Source organism: Tachysurus vachellii, chromosome 23 (genome assembly GCF_030014155.1).
Source record: "Tachysurus vachellii isolate PV-2020 chromosome 23, HZAU_Pvac_v1, whole genome shotgun sequence".
Lineage (NCBI taxonomy): Eukaryota > Metazoa > Chordata > Actinopteri > Siluriformes > Bagridae > Tachysurus > Tachysurus vachellii.
The window spans coordinates 4,937,740-4,963,112 of NC_083482.1; the positions used below are offsets into that span (position 1 = coordinate 4,937,740).

Consider the following 25,373-nt stretch of genomic DNA (forward strand, 5'->3'; position numbering starts at 1 on the left):
GCAGGACAATCAGAAACATGAGGAACAGGTGTGCAGAAGCGGGCATGAAGGGAAAAGGGAGGGGCAGATACGTGACACAAAACACAAATAAATACACATGGCCAAAGTCCGGGCTGAATCCTGACACACAGGAACATCAAACGTTGATTACATATGGAATGTCAGGCGTTGATTATGCCTGAAAGAACTAGACACAAAATCCTTCAATCCCCTTTGATCATTTTTGATCACACAAATAAAATGCATATAAAACAACTTAACTGTGCAAGGCTTAGAATGCATAAGTTGCTGGTGTTCTGTAAATGGCATGGGTTTCATTTTTCCTAGTTGTACTGCAAATGAACTTGATCACTATGATTTTAAGTCCTTTAATCAGCAAGGCAAGTAGAGTCAATCCAATTAAAGCTAAGAAAAATTTACTCAATTGCTGTTTGCTTAAGGTCTTCTACATATTTAGTTATCCAATTAAAAAGACAAGGGGTCTCAGTTATAAAGTGTGCGTACACTTTTTTCGCGCAAAGGTTGTGATCTATAAAAAACAAACTTGACGGGAGAATGTGCGCACCTTTAAGCAAACTTTGAGACGTGTGTACGCACATTCTGGAGACAAAGGGAATTGGCGACACAGATGGTGAGGTCGTGAACTGAAGTTAGATTGTAGAAAATACATGTGAGAAGAACGATTATAAGAATTAATGACATTTAATTTTCACTCCATTTCATATGTTATATCCACATTATCATGAAGATTAAATCCAACAGTGTTATTTGTGCCAATTGTTTTAGGCTATATACATCTAGTAAAATCCAAACCTAATTCAAAATGTATTAAAAATAAAATAATAATAATAATAATCAGCGCTACTCTGTCCAGGGTGTATCCTGCTTTGATGCCCAATGACGCCTGAGGATAGGCACAGGCTCCCCGTGACCCGAGTAGTTCGGATAAGCGGTAGAAGATGAATGAATGAATGAATTATCAGCGCTGCCTTACAGTCACATTGTCCACAACGGGAGTGCAGGAGGAGATGGCGTGACTACATGTGATACAAAATAGCATGAAATACCCTTTTATTAGAGAACTGCAGAACACAGTGTAAAAACGAAATATTTTCCTTAATGTACATATAGCTATCATAAAATGTCAAAATCGGCAAATACAGTCATGAAGCACAATCGCTACTCATCATCGGTCCTAACTATTACGGTGTTCATTACAAAACCGTCATGAAGAAGCATGTGTTCACTATAACATTTTCGTCTTAAATTTTCGCCCACAAATTAATTCTGTGATTTTTTCAAGGTGTTTACGATCAGTCTAATTGCTAGAAACATATAAATCCTCCGGTGACCCGGGTATGTAATGCTTCATGATGGCACTGCTGGCACTGTTGGAGGAACCGCGCCAATGGCAGAATTTTCAGGGACCATGATGATTTCCTGGCTAATAAGACGATTTAGATTCCCTAGAGCTGTGCTCTTAGATCTATGTGTTGAATTGGGTCCAGTATTAGAGAGGGCAACACACCGGAACCATGCCATCCCAGTCCAAATACAAGTCCTCACCACTCTGGGGTTCTTGGCAACCGGCTGATTGGCAGACCTTTTTGTATATGAAATAATTCTATTGGAATCTATCATCTCACCCTATAGGTCTGGTATATCACAGCCATCCCTGAGTGCCATAATATCTGTCGTTTTGAATGGTATACTTAATATGGGTAGTCGATACATCAGGTTCCCCTACACTGTGCGAGCACAGGCCGAAATTAAAATGCAATTTGCAGCAATGTCTGGTTTCCCAAATGTAATCGGCGCAATTGACTGCGCTCATGTTGCTATAAGTTCACATCTGAAAATGAATTTGCTTATGTTAATAGAAAGCATGTGCATTCTATTAATGTGCAAATCATATGTGACTCCAACATGACCCTCACAAACATTGTGGCACGCTGGCCTGGTTCAACACATGATTCCTTTATCTTGACACATAACAGTGTAGGGAACAGCCTGAATGCAGGCGCAGTACATGATGGCTGGCTTCTTGGTGAGTTTAACAATATTAAAAAGTAGAAACTGTAACAATTTTGTTTTTAATATTATTATAACAATGTTGCTTTTAATATAATTATAACCTGCAGGCGACAGTGGCTACCCCCTGAGACGCTGGCTCCTCACCCCATTTTTAAACCCGCAGAGCGCAGAGGAAACTCATTTTAAAGAGGTCCACTCTCGTGCCCGTGCAGTGATTTGCATTGACTATTTATGGTTAAAAATGGGCATGTACAGGGTGGGATTTCACGTACGCAAATCTGCGGGTGATCTGTGATTTATAAAGGGAACATTGCTTAGAGGAGTGCGTACGCACGGTTTTATAAATCGAAATTTTTTTTGGCGTACGCCATTTTTGGCTTTTGGGCGCACGTAAACTTTTAGTAGGGATCCTACGCACAGTTTTATAAATGAGACCCCCAGAACTTGATATTGTTGATATTTTATGCAATTCTCTGGATATGTTATGAATGTTAGAAATCACATTCTTTAAATTTTCATTATTATAAGGTATGTAATAACATTCTATTTTGCAGGGCTATCATCCTAATACAGTAGCTGTCAATTCTTCTGAGATTTTTTAACCTAATGTGGTGTTATTAGCTAATAGTTCTACTTTTTTGGAGAGATCAATTTGATCCAAAGCTGACATTACTCCTTATTTGGGAATAAGAGCTCCAAGAACTCACTTCCATGTGGACTGTCGGTGAGTTTTAAAGAGATTTGTTGATCTTTGATACCTGATTCTGTTTGGTAAACCCGTAGTGACCCTTGTGACTGAACGTAGATGGCCTAATGCAAAGACACCGGACCATGTTCTGGGAAGTTGTGAATAGGCGTTGTTATCACAAATCCAATAAACTCCCATAGCAGTAGGATGTGCTACTGGAAGGTATTGATTGTCTATAAACTTATGACAGTCCAAAGTCTCTCCAACACAAACAGAGCCATTTTGTTTTATACACCATGGCTATGGACAGAACAATGTTAACAGGTTGATCATCCATTCTTTGATTAGGCCTGACCATAATTTTCAAGATTAATTTTAATCTTTTAGATTATAGGTACAGACGTCATAGGGAAACCATGTGCAGAAGAATTTGGTATTAGTCCGCAAATGTAAATGCCAGTCCTATTTGCATCTTTAGCTGTTATCTGTACCAGCTGTATGTAAATGCTTTTGTTGTCCACAGCATTAATTTTGGCACCCAAAACAATGTTGATTAATAAAATTGCTTGCATGAGGAGTAATGCCATTCTTTTGTGTTGGATTATGGTCCTGTGGTAGTGTTGACTTGGCAAATGAGTATTGTCTGATCCTTCCAGCAGTTGTTAAGTTGATGAAATGCAGAATAGCGTAGGTCCTCTGAGCACTAAAGACACACAAAAAAGAAATGGAAAAGTATCTTCAATAGAACTCAGATTTAAGCATTTATTACCTTTTACATTTATTACTGTCCCTTTTCATATTGGCAGGACTCTACAGCATATATCAGTGATGGTGTAATCTTCATCCTCAGGCAACAAACTAAAGACTAAAAACATTAGTCCTGCCATATCTGGCATATAGTTCATCTAACCTTCCTCAGTAGGTACATCTAACCTTCCCCAGTAAGTACATCCAACTAGTCTTCATGAGTTCGTTTAAAGTTAAAAAGGGGGTTGAGTGAACTTTAAGAAACGAGTAGGGAGAACTGCAGCCCTGAAGTTCGGTAAACTCAAAAAAGCTTTGCAGCAAATTATCTCAATTCTTTAAGTTGGTTCAACTTAACTTTCTTCTTTTAATGTACAGCAAACTTCAAACTTCTTCCACAAATTCCTGTATGGCATTCACATTAAAAATCAAACACAGAGATTGCAAACCATACTGTAAACACAATAAAAAAGACTGTCATTTTTACAGAAAATTATTTATTTTACAATTCTGCCAAGCGACACATTTTCTGTCAGCATGAACTGCAAAAATTGGACTCAGATATAGTTCTACTCCAGTCATCAAAATACAGTAAAATAAATAATTCAAAATAAAATATATATAAAATTGTAATAAAATGAAAGGCAAAAATGGGCAAACTTTTAATGTCTTTAAAATTATGGAGTAAAACAACACAAATGCTTTTAAACTGTTGAAAAAAAAATACAAAAAAAATGCTTTTAAAGTGCTGGAGTAAAAAAATTGTTCTCAAAGTGCCAGAATAATAATCTTAAAAATCTGCAGCAATAAACAAACAGAGTTTCAACACATGCACTAGAGCAATCAAGCATTGCAACTATTAAAAACAAAACATGAAAGTCATAAAACCTTACACTAAAACTCAAAATTGACTTTGGCATATGTTGCACTTTTATACAGCTACAAAACAAACAGGAACAAATCAGAACTTGCACTTTTGATTAGCCATATGAACTGCAGCTACTTCAACTTTAACAATTTGTTTTTGAAAGACTGGACTCTTGCAGAGCACTGGGGGTCAAGGCCAATAAACACTTTCTGAATAATTTCAAAAGTGTATTTTAGTTCTTTAGGATATCTAATGTTTATGGCATAAATCGAGTCAAATAGGAGAGCAACAGCTGTACAGTAGGGAAGTCTTGCACATTATTCAGCACAACTTGCTCCTCTAAAACTACAGACAGGCACCTTACATTTGGGTTTGAATGGATGGTGGCAACGTCATCTTCAATGACAGTTAAGACCCCATCTTCATCCCTTTTATGTGAGTGTCTTCTGGGTATGTGTCCTGCAGTAAAAAGCAGCATAAAGACATAATTATAACCCATAATTTATTGAATTCTGCTGGACCACGAAGAGATTTTTATATTGTTTGAGATAGGTCACCCAAAAATCACACATGCCGCAATTTTCCATTGTGTTTGCTTGGATATACACCATGTTGCCAAAAGTATTGGGACACACCCTTTTAATGAACAGGTTTGACTACTTTAGTAATTTCCATGAGTACAAAACTTAATGTTTTAGCATATAATATTCGATGGAATTGTGTGCTTCTAATTTTATAGCCAGAGTTTGAACAGGACCCTTTTCTATTCTAACGTAGCAATGCTGCTGTGCATAAGGAAAGTTTCAAAAAGAAATTACTGATTCAGTCAGTGTGGATGAACTTGACTGGTCTGCAGAAAGCAAAGGCTTAATCCCAGCTGAATACCTCTGGTGGGAATTTAAATGCAGACCTTGAGCCAAAAACATCACCAAACACCAATGACTTGTACTTACACTATATGGACAAACCTATTGGGACACACCCTTCTTTAGAACAGAAAAAAGGCACTTGAAAAACTGCGGCAACAAAGATGAAAATATAATTCATGTATTTACAAATTGTATTTCCGTCTATGTTGCAACAGTTTTGGAAGTATCTAAATTGACTACCCATATGTACAAGTCATTGGTGTTTGGTTTGAGTTTTTGGCTCACGGTCTGCATGTAAAGTTACATCAAAGGTGTTCAGCTGGGATTAGGACTTGGTTTTATGCAGACAGGTCAAGTTCTTCCACACTGGCTGAATCAATCATTTCTTTCTGAACCTTGCCTTATACACAGAGGCATTTTCATGTTAGAAGAGAAAGGGGGCCCATCAAAACTGTTAAAATATTTGAAGCACACAAGTCCATAAAATATCATTATATGCTTATACATTAAGATTTGTACTCTTAATGGGAGTGTTCTTAAAGGGGAGTGTCCCAATACTTTCAGCAATATAGTGTAACACTTCGTTAATTTGTGCTGTCAGACTAATTACTGATAAGTATTCAACAAAGATTATTCAATAAATACATTTTTGCCAACACTTTGCCTTCTCCATTCTACTCTTTCCCCTGCCGTTTAGCTTATAGAAGAGTAAGCAGATTACTTTCGGACACCAGACAAAACTGTTTTCTATTTACAGGATCTGTACCTCAGGTATGAGAGTATATGCTGATAACAGACTGATAACACACTTACCAGGCAAGACTTCAGGAAGTTTCCAGACTTTTCCCTCATAAACAAAGGTAGACCTTTGAGAGCTGTAGCTTTTCTTTTAGCAAACACATCAGAAGCCTGAAAGACACAGTCAAGTCAAGTCAAGAAGCTTTTATTGTCATTCAACCATATATAGCTGTTGCAGCACACAGTAAAATGAGACAACGTTTCTCCAGGATTGTGGTGCTACATAAAACAAAGACAGGGCTAAGGACTTAGTAAGTAGTCCTAGCCACATAAATTGCATCTGTGCAACCTGCTGCAAACAGTGCAGGACAAGAAAAACAGGACAGACAAGACAGTGCAGAACAAAAGACAGTGCAGACAAAAAAAAAAATACAAAAAAGACAATACACAAAAGACAGTAAACAGAAACAGTGTGTGGGAATTTTTTAATAAAATAATTCAAAAGTACACTACGGACTAGGGGAAAGGTGAGAAGGAGAGAAGAATACACAGCAAGAGTCAAGGCCATTAGAAACAAGCAGGTCCTAGGCGTAGGTCATCAAAAGTAGTAAACGATTAACCACCCCTATAGGCTAAGAATACACAGAAGCCAACACACACACACAGAGGCAGAAAGGACACGCGCACACAATATTAAGGCCCAAAACTGAGCAGAAGGGTTTAATAGGGAGATGCAAAATCATAAGGAGTCACTTCTTAATATAAAATGGTTTGACAGCATAGCGAGGAGGATATTGAGTCTTTTTGTTAACACGCCATGGAGCTTGAGTAGCCTGAGTGCGTGTGGATGGAGTTGGAAGAGTCTGAGTAGACTTGGTCACAACTGTAGCAGTCTCTGTAGCACGACTCTCCATATCCTGGATATAATGAGTAATGACCTCAGTGAGAAGATCAGCAGTAGGTGAAGGTGTAGAGAGGTCAGTTTCATCCAAAAGGTGTGCTACCCATGCGGAGATTGAAGCTAGAACACACCACAAATAGAGTCTCAGCAAGCATATACAAATACTCTGGCCACTGGGTTAATAAGTAAACCAATGACTACTGCACACCACATCCAAAGAGACTGAACAGGAGAAGAACAGGTTTTGAATCATATAGAAGAGAAAATGCTGGAGTACAAGAAAACCATACATACCCATGAACAAGTGTGTTGTGTTGAGTTGTGTTGAAGAAGACCATAGAAAAAGAGAATGAGTCTAAAAGCACATAAAACCAACTTATAAGCTCCATGGCCTGATGACGTAGGCCCAAGGACTATGGGGACGGGGCCCCTTGGTTGGGAAAGAATGGGAATTTAGAGGGCCCAATGCGTGGGCAAAATATTGACCCAATGTATGGGCAAAACATTACAATTTGGAAATAATGGTAATTTCCTAAGCGGGTGAAACTGTGTACGTGTGCGGTATTATGATTGGATAACGAAGGGGGTATGGCAAAAAGGGGGGCATGTCAGAACTGTATATAAACTTATTGCAATCAGCAGTGCTTCGGTGCAAGTCTCGTCTACTGGACAAACTTGTATCCCTGGTACCAGCTGGTTAATTGCTGTCTATACGACTGTCAATAAACCTACCTCAACTGAATCCAGTCTTCGTGAGTTTGGCTGATCATTTCTTCTCTGAATTTTTACTTAGAACTGTTGTTTAAACTTATAGTCAGATTGCAGGAGCTAGCCTGGGCCAATGTAGGGTGGAGTCGGTTTTCTCCTACAAGCGCCAACCAGTGTAAATACTGTATGTACAGACAATATTGCATGCAGTAATACTAGAATGAACGCAGTTTCTTAGCAGCAGGGTCCCTGAGATAATGTATAGGATTGTGCAAAAACAGCAAACAACTGAAATATTGTACATCATGTGCAAAACAACTTAAAACATCCATAATTTACCCTTCTCTTTTCTTCCCCTTTAACTGCATCGCAAAACTTTGTTGTAATTGGTTCATTTTTATTTGAATTCCGCCACCTTTCCCCGCACCCGACAGCTGTCATGTACCAGCTTCACCGAGCGTTTACAGGGAGGAGAGTTTACTTCATCAACAGAAGCTGGTGTCATGCTGAAGCAGACTTAAGTAAAGTTTGATTTACTATGATTTTTCCTTCATCGAACTTGACTGTTTTCTGTGTGAAACTTGGGTCTATGTGGGTTCCAATAGGTCTTCTGCAGTATTTGCTACGAATGGGATGCAGTTCAATAGATGATTCATCAGAAAAATCAACCTTATGCCACTTTTCCACAGTCCATGTTACAATAGATAGAAAAAATGTTTGGAACATACTGTAACTGAACAAACAATGCATAATTGAATGATAAATAGTTTTTATATAAATGTATGAGTGCATTATGGTAGAGCATTAAGTTAGCATCGCAAAGGTTGTGGGTTCGATTCCCAGGGAACACAGATACTGATAAAATGTATGTAACTCAAATGCACTGTGAATTTCTTTGGATAAAAGTGTCTGCTAAAGGCATGAATGTTAATTTCATGTAAATGCAAACATTGACTTCTGTGTGTTGTTTTTGCTTTTCTTGTTTTGGCAGTGTGGCAGGGAACGGGGGTTTAAGAGGTGGGCGGGTAGTAGTATACCACTTTTATTTGAGGACTACACCACTGGTGGCGATGACCATGTATTTTTAAGAGGTGCTACCCGGAGTCGTTTGCCTTTAGACAACTCCGGCTCTATGTCTTCATTATTCTCTGAAAAATTATAGAAACAAAATAAGAAACAAAACTATATATCACTCATTTGCTTATATTGTGCAGTGAACGAGTTACAATAAAACAGCTACTGCTTAAGTTACATACCTTTAAGCATCAGTATTTGTGCCTTGAAGAAGTCTTGCTTCCATCGTACCCAGTAAACCTGAGTTTGGTCAAACATCTCGTAGTTAAAGTCCCTACTTTCACTAGTTGAAACAACTGCCGTGCAGCCGTCATCCAGGTACCTCACTTATGCACTGTAAAATGTAATTACTGTAGTTGACCTTACTTAAAAAAGTATGCAAACTCGTTGCCTCAAAAAAATTAAGCAAAGTAAGCTTAAGATTAGTGAGTTAGAAAAGCTTGTTTATTTTAAGTGTGCAGTACTAAATCAAGTAGTACCACTAACACGTTTTTTATGTTCATGCAACTTAATAGACATGCTTAGTGTTAACTTAATTTTTTAATTTTGTGTGTATTGCTTGATATAAATTTAACCCCACTTGGAATTTCTAAATACCTACAACCTAACACTTTTAGTTCTTCTCACTCATTTTTCAAGTTCACTTAAATTAAAGAAAACAATTTCCTTGAATGGGTCCTTGTTGCAGCTGCCCAGGTTTGGGTCCAACCTGTGGCCTTTTCTCTACCCCATTTCTTATCTATTTTTGCTGTTACTATCTAATAAAGGCAAACACACCACAAACATATACTTTAAAAGAACACTCACTGGGTTGATTCAGCTCCATTACAACATTTATTCAATGCACATTCAAGTACAAAACAGCAGCTAAACAACAAAGTTGTTGTTTGATTTAACTGTAGACAATGACATGGAAAAATATAAAAAATAAAACCACATTTCTGTGAGCTAATAACAGTCTCCCAATATTAAACAGGTAAACACCAGATAACTACAGGACTTCAGTGCATGCAAAATCAGTGTATTTCTGATCAAAACTGAAAGTACAACAAATGATTTTGTTTCCCAAATTGAACAGTCCAAAGATTAAACCAACCCAAAGAAAAACATCACTCCTTGGGGTTTGTATTTGTACTACATTACACCTATTAAAAGTTTTCTCAAAACACAAATGTAAACAGGACAACCTTGCGAGGTTCTTTTCTGACATTATCATCTAATAACAACTAACAACTCTTTGCAAACAACTCTATTTCCACCATTAGCATACCTGCATAACATAGAATCAATGTTAAATTTTCACATTCAAAATTCAATGGGATTTTTCTTTTTTTTAATTGAGATCGTAAATAAGCGAGAACAGTTGCATGAAAGCATCAAACTTTCTCTGATAAAAGGAGAACATTAATGGCTGCAAAGCTTACAAAGTGCTATCTGACAGCTGAAAGCTCTTTACTGTTCTAACCCAGAAGACTGTTCTTCAGCGTTAACAGTTTTGGTGGGAGTTTTTTCTTTCCCAGTCCAAGCATCACAGTCTGAATGAAGTTGAGTGTATTGAGTGTGAGAGGTCCACTGAGCTTTGACCCTCGTGAGGACTATCTTCACTGGTGATGCATTCTAGGGCCTCGTCTCTCGCTGTATCCTACAAAGACACACATTCTTCAGCACTGCAATTTATGCTATTCTAAAACTTTTTTTTTTTTCTTTTTTTTTTTTTTTTAGTGTTGTAATGTTATCAGAGGGGGCATGGTGGCTTAGTGGTTAGCACGTTCGCCTCACACCTCCAGGGTTGGGGGTTCGATTCCCGCCTCCACCTTGTGTGTGTGGAGCTTGCATGTTTCCTCCAGTTACTCCGGTTTCCTCCCCCAGTCCAAAGACATGCATGGTAGGTTGATTGGCATCTCTGGAAAATTGTCCGTAGTGTGAGATTGCGTGAATGAATGAGAGTGTGTGTGTGCCCTGCGATGGGTTGGCACTCCGTCTATGGCAGTGTCACTCATTGCGCGGCTCGCGAGCCTCCTGCGGCTTGCCAAGTTTTAATATGCGGCTCGCATGGCAGTAAATAATACGATGATATTATCATGTGGTTAAAATTTATTTTTAATTTAAATAACATTGAAAACAATCAGGGAAGCATAGAAAAACGAATGTGCTCTATTACAAATAATAAAATATATTTATATATATTATTTGACTTGTCACTGACTCACTGCGTTCTGCGCAATAGCCAGTTTTTGGCGGCCTGCCAGAAGCTAGTTTGTGTTTCATGCTAGTTAACAACTTGTATCGATTTCTTATCAAACAATCCAGCAACAAAGCAATGTGACAGTGACAAAAGAGGTAACTGATGGGGAGCATGCATCATCCGCAACTCGAGTAATTATTGTATTGCATTATTGTACATTGTATTTAAGCAGATAAGCTATTTAAGACTGAATAACTTGGCATACTTTGCGGTGAATGTGGCTCTCCTATTGACTTTGTCCTATCAGTGTGGCTCACATGAAAAAAATTGTGAAGACCACTGGTCTAGGGTGTATCCTGCCTTGATGCCCGATGACGCCTGAGACGCCTGCACAGGCTCCCAGTGACCCGAGGTAGTTCTGATAAGCGGTAGAAAATGAGTGAGATGATGAGTGAGAATGTTATCAGAGAATATGGCTTTAAATATGTTTTCACACTGGATTGTTACAATAAAGCAAACAAAATATATTTGGTATGGTTAAACTAAAGCTATGGAGATACAACAAGGTCTATACATTATTGAACAGTGACACTGACTTTTCAACCTAGACTCCTACTCCTTAGATTTGAAATTAATGAATGTGTATAACATTTATGTGGAAAATTTTATTTTTATTTACTGGCTGTTTACATATCTCTCAGATTAGTTGTGGAGGTATTGCTATACAAAATACATCAGTCACTGTACAAAATGTATATTGTATATCGAGCAGATAGAATTACATCTTCTATGTCAACACAGGTATAGTTTTATATTCCTGCAGACCAAACTTTTTCTTATGTGCAAGTACTTACAGAGCAGGTCTTGTAGAATTCACTGGAGTCGTCACCGAGTAAAATGGGAATGCCTTTGAGGACAACAGAGCGAAGTACTGTCACATCTGGTGTCTAATGATACACAGAGTGAGAAAAGACCAGTTAACAGAGTAATTTGCAAGGTACAAGCAGACAGGAAATAAAATAGGTTGGTCTGGATCGGCTCATTTAGAACTTGATTGATGAACTATCATACAGATCAAAAGCAAAATGAACCTACTTACCATCCAGCTCATGTGCTGCATCAGCTCCCTGAGTTTCTGGCCAACAGTTCCCTTTTTCGTTTTGAAAAGTTAGATGAAACGTGGGGCATACGGGTCCAGAGCCTCAAAGAAGTCTCCCTCAAGATTCTTACTGGTGATTCTATTAAACTCAGCAAACACCTGAAAAAGTAGAGAGAGGGGTGAGTAGGAATGGAGAGGTGGCAGAGGTACTGTATTAACATTCTAACAAGTGTTTGGATTTCTAGCCACACACCTTGAATTTATTTTTGATTAGCATTATTTTATTGGTTGAGAATAAAAATAGCTTACCTGTCTCTCTGTAAAGAGTGCTGGCCATCGTTCAACCATGGTCTGTACAGCAGGCTCCTTTTTTACAATTTCTTGTCTGCGTAGTGGGAATGATTGGTCCATCATTTGTGAAATGAGAGTGCCATTTGGTTGTTTTTTCTTCATTTCTTCCACTAGAACCATTCTGGCATTTTCAAGGCTTGTTTCATCATGTCCTTCAGGTAAGTTAGGCAGGTAGTTTGCTTCACCTCTTTTTGGCTGTTTCTTGCTTGAGGATTCTCCCTCTGGGTTGCCTTTACTTATTTTGCCTCCATTGATTGCTACATACCATCTGTGTGGTCCAGGCTCAGTGAGGCAGGGGTATTTGCTAATCAGTGCTTTTGCAACACTGCTGAAGTCATCATCTTCAGGGTAAGGCTTGAAACGGTACATTGTCTCAGCAAGCCTTTCTAGTATGTCATGCTTCATATCTCGTGGTAGAGTCATACGTGTTTCATCTTTCATAAAGGCAAGATCTGCCTGTCTGAGCCTATACTCAACATCTACTGAGAAATTGGGTATGTCAAATAAGTCTGGCCACTGTTGTCTTAGCGATGGTGATGCTCCCACAGTCGACAGGATCTCAGTGTCTGCTGTGCTGCAATCAGTGTCTGATGTTGTGGTGGGTGATGACAATGCTGTTAAATGGAGATTCACAAGAGGGATGATTTTGACTTTAGCTTTTTCAGGTAAATCAGTTATTTCAGTCAAATTGCAGAGGGAATTATTGAAGTCTTGATCTTCATACTGCAGTTTAAAGTCATACTGCAGTGACAGTTTATCCACAGTTGCACTTTGAATTCTTTGAATAAGTGGTCTCTTATTTAAACTCTCAGCAACAACCTCTGGTCCATTGTTGACTCACTCAGCATAATATGTGCCATTTAAGTGTGACAAGCTGCTTGTCTCCAACTAAGTGAAATCGGGAAAACATCATTTAGTTCAGACAACTGAGTGACAGAGAACGTGGACAAATGGGTATTACAAAGCTCATATGCTCTAAGATGCTCATTGTACCATGATGTCATGAGTCTGCTGACAAATATTATTTCTGTATTGATCACCACAATCTTTGCTTTTTGTCTGAAATCTGGGAGCCCTGAGCACGATCCAACGGAAATAACCATATTATCACTGTACTTAATGCCATCTATGCAAACAGAAGCTGCTACAAGGACTGTGATCTGGTAGTTTTTCATGAGATAGAGACAGTTCTTCACATTTTCAGGAAATGAAGCAACAATTACAGACTTCACTTTGTTAATTTCAATAGATGGCTTGAAAAAGGAGGTAGCAGCTAAATGGAAGGCTATCATATGCTGGTGTCTGACAGCTAAAGTAAGGGGAATGTTATTGAAGTTGTGAATGTGATGCACAACTTTCTTGAAGAACTTGTGTTTGCCTTCAAAACGCATTGTCCACACATCACACAATGGACCAAAAGTTTGAAGTAGTTGAGGGTATTGCTCAATGTAGTGGTGCTTCGGTCGTAGCTTCTCGTTCGGGAAAACGCGCGCTCAACGTCTCTAAGGTTAGAGGCTATAAATTTATTTGATCGCCCTCTCTGTCTCGAACGTTGGTCTCCAATTGTGTTGTGTTGTATGTATTGTTTTGTTTGTGTGTAATAATATTGGTTGTACCTATAGTTGGACATGGGTAATTCAGGAATAAAATATCCTAAGCCAGACCACGAGGAAACTCCTCGTGACTGGATGAACCGTTGTGGTCTAGGTTGTTATAATACCCCCTGGCTAGATAATTTAGCAGGGTGGACGGCTTCGGGGATGCTGATTAGGATATTCAGTACATGACACACGGTTATAAGAAATGGCTAGAAATGAAACTAATCTGGGATAAATATCACTCTATTCCAAACTCAAAAAAAAAAAAAATAATCTCTGCCGAAGTTTTATTGCTAATCCTTTGTTCCTCACAACCTTCATGCATAATTGTAGATTTGAGGTGCAGAAGGTTCTTAAAGATCAGTGCACAGATCGTGGCAATATGAAAGTTAAAACTCTAGGGGAGAGAGTGCACACCATGGAAGGCGATGGTATTTTAGAAAGTAGACAAGTAGTATGCCTCGCTGTGGCTGAAGGCAATGTATATAATGGTGACTCGGCCCGAGGGAGGGGCCGAGGGAGAGGCTGGGGAAGAGGAGTAAGTAACTCATACTCCCAAAGCCCCGGCACCGGTTTTTATTGTGGTAGGAATGGGCATTGGATGAATGAATGTAGGAGAATACTTAGAGAGATGGGAGAAGTTCCCGTAGGTCCCCTTCCAGCACTGCCTCCCCAACCACCCCAGGCTGCACCCATAGGGATTCCCACAGAGCGCAAACCCCGACCATGCTACATTGTACATATGAATCACATCAGGTAAATGAAATGTATTTTCTTGAGTTATGTGTAAGTGGCACAGTATATCCCTTCCTCTTTGATACAGGAGCTACAATGTCAGTAATGGGGAAGCAATATGAGGGTCCTCTCTCAGGGGGATCCGTTAGCTCTGTGGGAATAGAAGGGGTCACAAAAGAAACCAATTTCACCGATTTGTTTATGTGTCAGAGTGTCCTTTTAATCTTTTGGGGAGGGATCTCATGAGCAGGCTACACGTTTCTATTAGCTTTTCTGGCTCTAAACTTGTCGTTTCTGTTCCTGAGTCTGCTCCACTGTCACATTTATCTGATATTACGTTTAATGACTGTTTTCTCTCTACCACACAGAAATCACCATCCCCATCTTTTGCTTTACTAGACACTCTACCGCCCTCATTGTGGGCTGATCATAAGAATGACGTGGGTCTCGTGCAGTGTACACCCTATGAGGCTAAGTTAAAACATTTAGACCCTGTGTTTGTTAATCAATATCCTTTGTCTGAAGCTAAATTGCAGGCTGTGGATGGAGTTTTACAATCTCTTCTACAACAGGGACTAGTTAAACCGTGTGTAAGTTCATACAACACTCCTGTCAATCCGGTCCTTAAACCGGATGGTTCCTGGCGCTTCACACAAGACTTGAGGAAAATAAATGACATCTTCATCCCTGTGGCACCTGTTGTGCCAGAGGTGGCCTCAACTTTCACCTCAATTCCATGTGAACATACTTTCTTTTCTGTTATTGACTTATGTTCTGCCTTTTTCAGTGTTCCTGTCAAAGAGCAGATGCAGCCTCTCTTTGCCTTCACACACAGGGGGCGGCAGTATACATGGACACGCCTACCACAAGGGTATATTGATTCTCCGGCAGTGTTTTCTGCCGTTGTAAGGGATTCATTATGTGATCTTGTTCTCCCCACTGGTTCTGTTGTCTTACAGTATGCAGATGACCTCTTAGTCTCCGCAGCCTCTGAAAAACTCTGTGAACAAGCCTCCCTCTGTCTCCTGCACCATCTAGCTTCAAAAGGATTCAAGGTTTCAAAACCCAAGTTGCAGTTCTGTCTGCCCACGGTGAAGTATCTGGGGTTTGAGCTCTCACAAGGCAGTAAAAAACTCTCTCAATGGATACCTGACTGTTCTTACTATGACAAATGCCTCCGGTCCACAATCTCCCACAAGGACCCAATGCAACGTCTGCTAACGTGGACTCCTGAAATGCTCGAAGCGTATGAGGCTCTGCGGACGGCTCTAGGTTCCACTCCTGCTCTGGGGCTCCCGAACTATGCGAAAGAGTTCCATCTCTATGCCTGTGAGCATGAGGGCACTGCCTCTGCTGTCTTGGCCCAGGAGCATGGGGGGGCATGAGACCATGTGCATTCCTGTCTATAACACTTGATATTGTTGCCCAGGGCTTACCGGCGTGTCTCCGGGCTGTGGCCGCCTGTGCTGTGATGGTACAAGATGCTGAGAAAATTGTCCTGTCTCATCCCCTGATCTTACATTCACCACATCAGGTAAAACAGGTCCTTCAGAACTTACAGACTCAACATATGATGGCACAGAGGAGGGCAGGTTATGAAACTATCTTATGTCCAACCAGTAATCTAGAAATTAAAGCCACCTCCTCATTAGATATGTTAGGTCACGCTCTTGCATGTCTACTTAGAACTCAGGATGCCACACTGCACAACACTCCGCATGATTGCTGTGCTGAAATCATTCACTCTACTAGTGAATACTAGTAGAGTGAATGATTTCAGCACAGCAATCATGCGGAGTGTTGTGCGAATGCCCTGATTTAGAATCCACTCCATTAAATACAGGCGATTTGCTATTTGTTGATGGCTCTTGTTCAAAGCCACATAATGGTCACTTTCTGTGTGGATATTCTGTGTGAGCTCTGTCTGATGTTGTTGTTGAAGCTTATTCTTTACGTTTTATGTCTGCTCAGGCAGCTTAACTTTTTGCTCTAACTCGTGCGTGTATTCTCTTTGAGGGTAAGGATGTGACAATTTACATTGATTCACGTTATGCTTTTGGCGTCATCCATGATTTCGGACGAATTTGGCAAACACGTGGCTTTTGCTCTGCAGAGAGGAAACTTATTTCCCACTCTTCACTGGTACAGGTCGTGCGTAAGTTTCAATACCAACTGCACCATTTTCTGAATGGCAAATTGATTTTACACATATGCCACCACAGGGGCCTTTCAAATATCTCCTGGTGATGGTAGATAAGATCTCAAGGTGGGTAGAGGCTTTTTCCTATCAGCGAGAAAATTCTAAGGTTGTAACACGTATTCTGGCCAAAGAAATCCTGCCAAGGTATGGTGTCCCACATGCTATTGACTCAGATAAAGGAACGCCATTTACTTCTAAAATAACACAAGATCTGTGTAAGTACCTGTCTCTGTCATGGTGCTTTCATATTCCTTATCATCCCCAATCCTCAGGGATAGTGGAAAGAACTAATCGAACAATTAAGGATAAGTTGACTAAAGCTATGCAGACGACGGGTAGCAAAAATTGGGTTGATTTGTTACCCACTGTTCTATCAGAAATGAGAATGACACCGCGAAAAGATGGCCATTTATCACCACACGAAATTATTTTTGGTCGTCCATTTCCCACACCCTCGAAGAAGGGTAAGCCAACAATAGGTACAACTAATCTTGATGTGCATATCGCTGAGTATTTGTGGATCCATGTGGATCCATGCTACCAGGGTGAAGAGATGTCCTCCAGGGGTTGACTCCGCTGTAAATGCATAAAAGTATTCTCTGTGTGACACCATTTTCTTTATGTTACAGAGATACAGCCTTTTAACCCTTCCATGAGTTTTCTAGAAGGTGCTTTCAATCTCCTGGCTTCTCCCACCATCACTCCACGACGCTCAGTAGTGACCCCACAGACCCTTCTGTGCCGGCTCTTCGGACATCATTGAAGCTGCAGGAGGTGACGGAAAAGGCTGTAGAGAACTGAACGACCACCTCCAGTTGAGCACAGGACACACAACCAGTGACCAGTATGGTTGTCATCTTCCTCATCTTGATCATCTGCCTTGGGACAGGGTTACCCGTCCAAGAGCATCCTCATGACAACAAATTTTGAGAAGTGACTGAGGGTCTGGCCCAGGCCAGGGATGCAGTAATAGTGATTACTCGCTTAGCCCGGCTTCCAGAGAAAGATAGATAATCATATATGAGTTGTTTATCCATTATAAGTTTATCATGGATAAAAGAGGGGAATTGTGAGAATAATTGTATAAATCAATCTTTTCTGATAATGTTGCAGACTGTCTGTAAAGAGTACATTGTTCTTTGCCCCCCACACAAACATTCCTTCTCTATCTTGCACATACACACATACATTCTCCCCCCCACACACAAACACACTCTTGTCCCTTAATTCTCTTGTTCCCTAATTAGTCTTAAAACAGATGGCCCTGCCATATTCATTCCTTATGTTACCTACCATGGGAACTAACGGAAGTATAGGTTCACATACATATAAGATCTGACTTTATTGGGGTAACTGAGAGGTCACCTAAACACAGATGCACACACACATAGCAACACACACCCACTACACCCTCCCTCTTCTTGTATGACTATATATTCCTGCTTTTCCTAATAAACTTTGGAACTTCTCTTTGAAAGACTGACGTGTGTGTTTCATTGAGACTTCCCCAAGGCCTTGTGGAGAACAGAAATCGAGCAGAGGAACGAGGGGCTGAATTTAAGGTTATCCTGCCCAGCCGGCAGATGAATTTAAGGTTACCCTGTCCAAGCTACAGATGAGAAATTCCTTACAGTTGGTATTACTATATTTAATTTGTGGAGACACTTTTAACGATTTTTAAATGTTTTTATTCTTTGTTATTCAAAACTTTTTGAGCTTTGTTATTTCAGTTTTTTATTCAAATGGGGGAGCAAAAGAAATAACACATTAATATATTCCAATATATTGTGCTTTAATCTTATATTAATGTGTTACATAGAAACATACACAAGCAAAAATAAAGCTTGTTCCCAAAAAGCTCATTCCATCAAGATCATACTGGTTAACCAGCTACACCAGACCCGTTTTGCTTGATAACACCATGACTATGCTGGCCACCCAGCTATACCAGCACTGACCAGCATAATACCAGCACTGACCAGCATTATAATAGCACTATACCAGCACAAACCAGTAAAAACCAGCCTGGACCAGCATGGATCTCATGCTGGTTTATGCTGGATTTTTCAGCAGGGATACTAGACATTTGTGATAATTCAATATGATATATTTTCTGTTTTAGACCGGATGTTATGTAAAGCACATTATGTTGTACGTCTAAGATCAGAAATAACCACACGGTTAACAAGGTTAAGAATACCCTATAACTTTTCCCCTCTATTTAACAATACTAACTTACAATAGTGACGATTTTCCTTGTTGATCGTGTGACGGTATTCACTCAGGTAGATCGAATTTTTCCATGCACTGTTTCGTGGCGTAGCTGGATGATCAATAATCACGTGTTTAGCATTAATGTTAGCCAAATGTGATTTACACAAAGCAAAACACGGACAGTGAAATGAAACTGACCAGCTGGCAGATTCTGCCTGGTTTTAAAGCCTTCCTCTAACGCATATCGAGAAAAGATTTATCCAAAAAGAAAGATTCATTCTCAATTTAGCATTTGTAATTGGCAGTAGGCGTATGACTGTGTTTCATATGGCTTTCATATGTTTCTCTGACTTAAATACTAGAAATTCTATTAACTCTATCCACAACACACAATCTATTTAAATACAGTTTACTGTAATAACTATAACTTACACAATAAAATCGTGTATTTTGATACATTCCATTCAAATTTTACAAAGTGATCTGAACATGACCTTCAAATGAAGCACGTTAGCTGTCTGGGCTCATTGGAAAATATCATTACATTCCTTAAAATAGCCTTTCCAAAACACAACTTTGCATTATACGTTAAGCATTTGTGTAATTTGTTTAGGTTATTCTGGTAAACTATGATTTAATTCTAAATTTCAATAGCCTACCTTCACCTCATCACATTGATACAAATGCACACATAGCTCATCCCACAGAAAATGTGTCTGTTCCCCAAGTAGTGAGATAAAAAATTAAATGCATGAGTTCTCGAAATAATCTTACTGTAATTAGACCAGAAAAATGCCAAAGAAACAAACAAAAACAGTTCCTAAAGTTTGGGCTTCTGAACATTAGATCACTTGCACCCAAAGCACTTATTGTAAATGAAAACATCTCAGAAAATACTGCACTCTACCGTACTGAAATTTGGATTAAACTAAATGATTACATCGGTCTAAATGAGTCTACACCATCAGGATATATCTATATATCTATAAGCATGAGCCTCGTCAGACTGGTCGTGGAGGTGGTGTTGGCACTATCTTTAGTGAGTTCCTTACTGTTACTCAGAGAACACAGTATAGATTTAATTCTTTTGAAGTGCTTGTTCTTAATGTTACACACTTGCACATGCACACAAAAAAATCCATGATGTCTTTTGCTATAGCGACCGTGTATAGTTGTATCGAACTTGCAGATTTTCTTTCAGACCTATTGGTTAACTTTCATAAAGCATTAATTGTAGGAGACTTTAACATTCACATTGACGATACAAACGATGCTTTAGGACTCACATTTATGGCCCTACTAAACTCATTTGGGCTTAAACAAAACATCACCAGAGCAACACATTGTCTTAATCACACACTAGATTTAATAATATCACACAGAATAGATGTCACTGATATAGATATCTCAAATATATCATATCTCAAAGTGATGACATCACAGACCATTACCTCATACTGTACACACTACCTGTAGAAAAGACTACCTGTAGAACTATTTGTCACGTACGCAGGATAAAAATGGACCTAAATGCAGGACAGCTTAACAAAAACAGGATTTATTAACTTAACAAAAAACACTAAACAGAACAACGACAAACCAGACGAAGACAACAGGATTCCGCGCCGCACAAGGCAACGTGGCTCAACTAAATAATAAACAGACATAAGGGACAGGTGTGCCGAGGCGGGGAGGAAAAGACAAGGGTGGTGCAGACACGTGAACACCGTACATAAACAAAAAGGCACATGGCCAAAGTCCGGGCAGAGTCCTGACAGTACCCCCTCGAGGCGCGGCTCCCGATGCGCCAATCCGTCCTGACAGTCCCGACGGGTCCGGGAGGGGGGAGCAAGGCACACGGCGAGGCAGGTGGGGGGAGCAAGGCACACAGCGAGGCAGGTCGGGGGAACAAGGCACACGGCGAGGCAGGTGGGGGGAGCAAGGCACACGGCGAGGCAGGTGGGGGGAGCAAGGCACCAGGCGAGGCAGGTGGGGGGAGCAAGGCACATGGCGAGGCAGGTGTGGGGAGCAAGGCACATGGCAAGGCAGGTGGGGGGAGCAAGGCACACGGCGGCACAGCCAGAGTGGGCGAGCGACGTTCACAGCCGAACAGGAGGGCCGAGCGACGTCCACAGCCGAACAGGAGGGCCGAGCGACGTCCACAGCCGAACAGGAGGGCCGAGCACAACCCCAGATGCACCACGGCCAGACCCACCTCTCAGAACCAGATAAAGGGGAGGGAGGGCGGGGAAAAAAATATTCCTCCACAAAACAGAAAAAAAAAAAATCAACAGAAAAATAACCCATGGGGTAAATCACGGGCCTGCAACACCCCCCCGCGGACAGGAAGTGGGGCGGCGTCCTCCACGGAAACCGGATGTGAAGCGATGCCCCCCACTGGACAGGTGCGGGGCAATGTCGGAGGACACAGAAAAAAACAAAAAAAAAAAACTCGGGCTGGTGACATGGCCCGCACACAGGAAGTGAGGCGGCGCCCCCCGCGGAGAAACCCGGAAGCGGAGCGGCATCCCTCACCGGAAAAATGCAGACCGATGTCACCAAAACCTCGAAGTCCAGGGGAAAAAAAAATCCAATAAGAAAAAAAAATGCTCCCAATATCGGCTGGTCCAAGCTGCAGCTGTCCTGCTGGGTCCTGGTCTGGCGGAATCCTTCTGTCACGTACGCGGGATAAAAACAGACCCAAATGCAGGACAGCTTAACAAAAACAGGATTTATTAACTTTAAAAAACCACTAAACAGGACAACGACAAACCAGACGAAGACAACAGGATTCCGCGCCGCACAAGGCAACGCGGCTCAACTAAATAATACAAATAATTAACAGACATAAGGGACAGGTGTGCAGAGTCGGGGAGGAAAAGACAAGGGCTGGGCAGACACATGAACACCGTACATAAACAAAAATGCACATGGCCAAAGTCCGGGCAGAGTCCTGACACTATTATTCCGACCACTAAAGACAGATTCACAAATAACCTGCCTGATCTGTCTGGACTTCTTACTGTACCCCTAAACACAAACGATCTAGATGTAATGACTAACAGCAGGCGCTATATTCGCTCTCACATTAGACACTGTTGCCCCCATCCGATTAAAGAAAGTTAGAGACAAAACACCTGCACCATGGTATAATAGTCATACTCACAACCTCAAGAGAGAAACCTGTAACCTCAAGCGAAAATGGAGAAAAACTAAATTAAAGAATTTTAGAATTGCGCATAAGGACAGTATGTCCAACTATAGACAGGCTCTAAAAGCTGCTAGGGCTGAGCACCTGAGAAAATACTCATAGAAAATAACCAGAACAATGCCAGGTTTTTATTTAGCACAGTGGCTATATTAACAAAAAAACAGAAATGTGAACACACTATTCCATCACAGTTCAGTAGTGAGGATTTTATGAGATAAAATTAAAAGCATCAGGAACAAAATAGGTGATGTTCAACATATGAGAGCACCTTGTAACTCAGTCTCACCTAAAGTGCTACACTCACAACTACAGTGCTTTACAAGTACAGGACAGGAAGAGTTAGATAAGCTTATTACTTCAGCTAAATCAACAACTTGTTCACTAGACCCCATTCCAACTAAATTACTGAAAGAAGTGTTACATAAAGCTGGTGAGCCTCTTCTTAATATTATTAACTCCTCGCTATCTTTGGGTTACGTCCCAAAATCTTTCAAGTCGACAGTTATTAAGCCACTCATTAAGAAACCTAATCTAGATCCTAATGAACTATCAAATTACAGACCTTTTATGTCTAAACATTCCACCTACATTCCGTTTATGTCTAAAATACTAGAAAAGGTTGTGTCTGTTTAACTGCTCCTTCTTACAGGAGAACAATATCTTTGAAGAGTTTCAGTCAGGTTTCAGGCCCCATCAAAGCACAGAAACTGCACTTGTTAAAGTTACAAATGACTTGTCCCTAGCTTAGGACCAAGGCTGTATGTCCCTATTAGTTCTACTTGACCTTATTGCTGCAATCGACACTATAGATCACAACATTCTTTTAGATCGCTTACAAAATGACACAGGTATTCATGGACAGGCTTTAAGTTGGTTTAGATCCTACCTGTCCGATCGATACCAGTTTCTTCCAGTTTATTGCCAGTTAATTATGGGGTCCCTCAAGGATCAGTCCTTGGACCCCTGCTTTTCTCGATATATATATTTCCGTTAGGGAACATTATTAGAAAACATGGGATTAATTTCCACTGTTATGCTGACGATACACAGTTATACATCTCATCAAAACCACATGAAATAGCTAAATTGTCCAAATTAACTCAGTGCCTTAGAGAGATAAAAGATTGGATGAGCTGTAATTTTCTGTCGTTAAACTCCGATAAGAGAGAAATACTAGTTATCAGTCCAAAAACCAGTACACAGGAGCTCTCACAATTCAACTTCCATTTAGAGGGATGTACTGTTACTAGTAGCTCGACAGTGAAAGACCTGGGTGTTATATTAGACAGCAACTTGTCTTTTGAAAATCATATCGCCCATACTACAAAAACAGCCTTCTTCCACCTTAGAAATATTGCCTAGCTGAGAAACATCCTGTCTGTATCTGATGCTGAGAAGCTAGTTCATGCATTCATGACTAGACTATTGTAATGCATTACTACGTGGTTGTCCTGTATCTTTAATTAATAGGCTACAGTTAGTCCAGAATGCAGCTGCCAGAGTTCTCACCAGGACAAGAAAGTATGATCATATAACCCCAATTTTATCATCTCTACACTGGCTACCTGTTAAACTTAACACTTGTAGAATTGATTACAAACTGCTGCTATTCACGTACAACGCTCTTAATGGTTTAGCTCCCCTGTATCTAACTAGTCTTCTAACACGGTACAATCCTTCACGCTCTCTGAGATCACAAAACTCAGGACTTCTGGTAGTTCCAAGAATATCAAAGTGTACTAAAGGCGGTAGAGCATTTTCATACTTAGCTCCCAAACTTTGGAATAGTCTTAGTGCTCGGTGCTCAGACTTTCCCAGTTTAAATGTAGATTAAAAACTCATCTCTTTAGTCAGGCGTACACATAACACATAATACATCCCATAATATTGTGCACTATTATATCAGACTTGCACATTTTATGAACAGCAGATATGTTAATCCCTCTCCACTGCTTCTCTCTTTCTACCCATCCCGAGGCATCCAGAAACTGTACCAGCTCCGATCGTCTTCTGTGCGATGAAGATTTTGGACCTCCACTGAGATGAGGCCGACTCTGAGAATCCTGAGGCATCTAGAGATTTACCAGCTTCAGTTAGACTCTGCTATACTAAAGAGGAGATGTGAACTCCATGTGATCTTTTGCATCTATACAACATTTGTTTGACTGTATTTTTATAATCACACCCTCCAGTGTCACCCATATGAGGATGAGGTTCCCCTTTGAGTCTGGTTTCTCTCAAGGTTTCTTCCTCTAAGGGAGTTTTTTCTTGCCACTGCTGCCTGAGTCACCTCAGACTTGCTCATTGGTGATAAATACATACACATTGTGAACTGAATCTATCTAATATTAATCTTGAATTTTGCATTCTATTAATCTTTATATTATTCTTTATATTAACCTTTTGTTCTATGTTTATATTGTGTAAAGCTGCTTTGAGACAATGTCAATTGTAAAAAGCGCTACACAAATAAACTTGTGTCCTAGTTTGCACGGGTTAGTATTGAAAACACAAGATCAACTATCAGAGTTGGTCTTACCTTGAACGCAGGTGTCCTTCCAAGTCCCTCGGTCTTCTATCAAAGGATCCTCTTATGGTTCTTCTACCTAATCTATAAGTAGAAGTAGTTAAAACGCAAATATAAGAACAAACCAAGAAACACTCTAAAAGTGTAAGCCTGCGTTTGTTCTCCTGATGCACCCTCTGTCAGCAATAACAAAGTATACCACACTGAGCTTGCCTCTAGGTGAATGCACACCAATAACTGGTTCTAAAACCCTATTTATACCATTTATTAGTATGATTTTATAACGACATTCTGCTTCTGTCAGCATCCTGTCAGCTATCCTGTCAGGAGTCTCTCATGATCTCATGCCTCGCAATAACATTCTGAGAAGGTTCTTCAAATTTACTGCTGATTGTGTGTTCTTATGCTGCTGACACAAAACCTCGTGATTTCCTTTTAAGCTTTCACTGTTACTCTCTGTCTTAATATCTGAACATACTATTGAACATTATATCATTTCTTAATCGTACAAATGATTACATAAATTCATAATATAAATTCAAAAGGTAAAGAAAACTTATTCTATAAAATGAAAAAGAAAACTTATAACAATTCTATAATCTTCTTTCAGCAAGATGATGGGTCTTGAT

General features: G+C 40.1%; 1 protein-coding gene and 1 long non-coding RNA gene across 2 annotated transcripts in view; one reads left to right on the forward strand and one right to left on the reverse strand.

Moving 5' to 3' along the window:
* ptpn5 (protein tyrosine phosphatase non-receptor type 5) overlaps nt 1-25,373 on the forward strand; it is a 551,551-nt gene that overhangs the window by 113,274 nt on the left and 412,904 nt on the right. The gene's annotated exons all lie outside the window — the stretch shown is intronic.
* Nucleotides 9,622-12,535, reverse strand: LOC132839028 (uncharacterized). Its single transcript, XR_009647684.1, has 4 exons — nt 12,218-12,535; nt 11,909-12,067; nt 11,664-11,756; nt 9,622-10,266 (listed from the first exon to the last, which is right to left on the reverse strand). It is a non-coding gene; the product is annotated as an uncharacterized LOC132839028 (long non-coding RNA).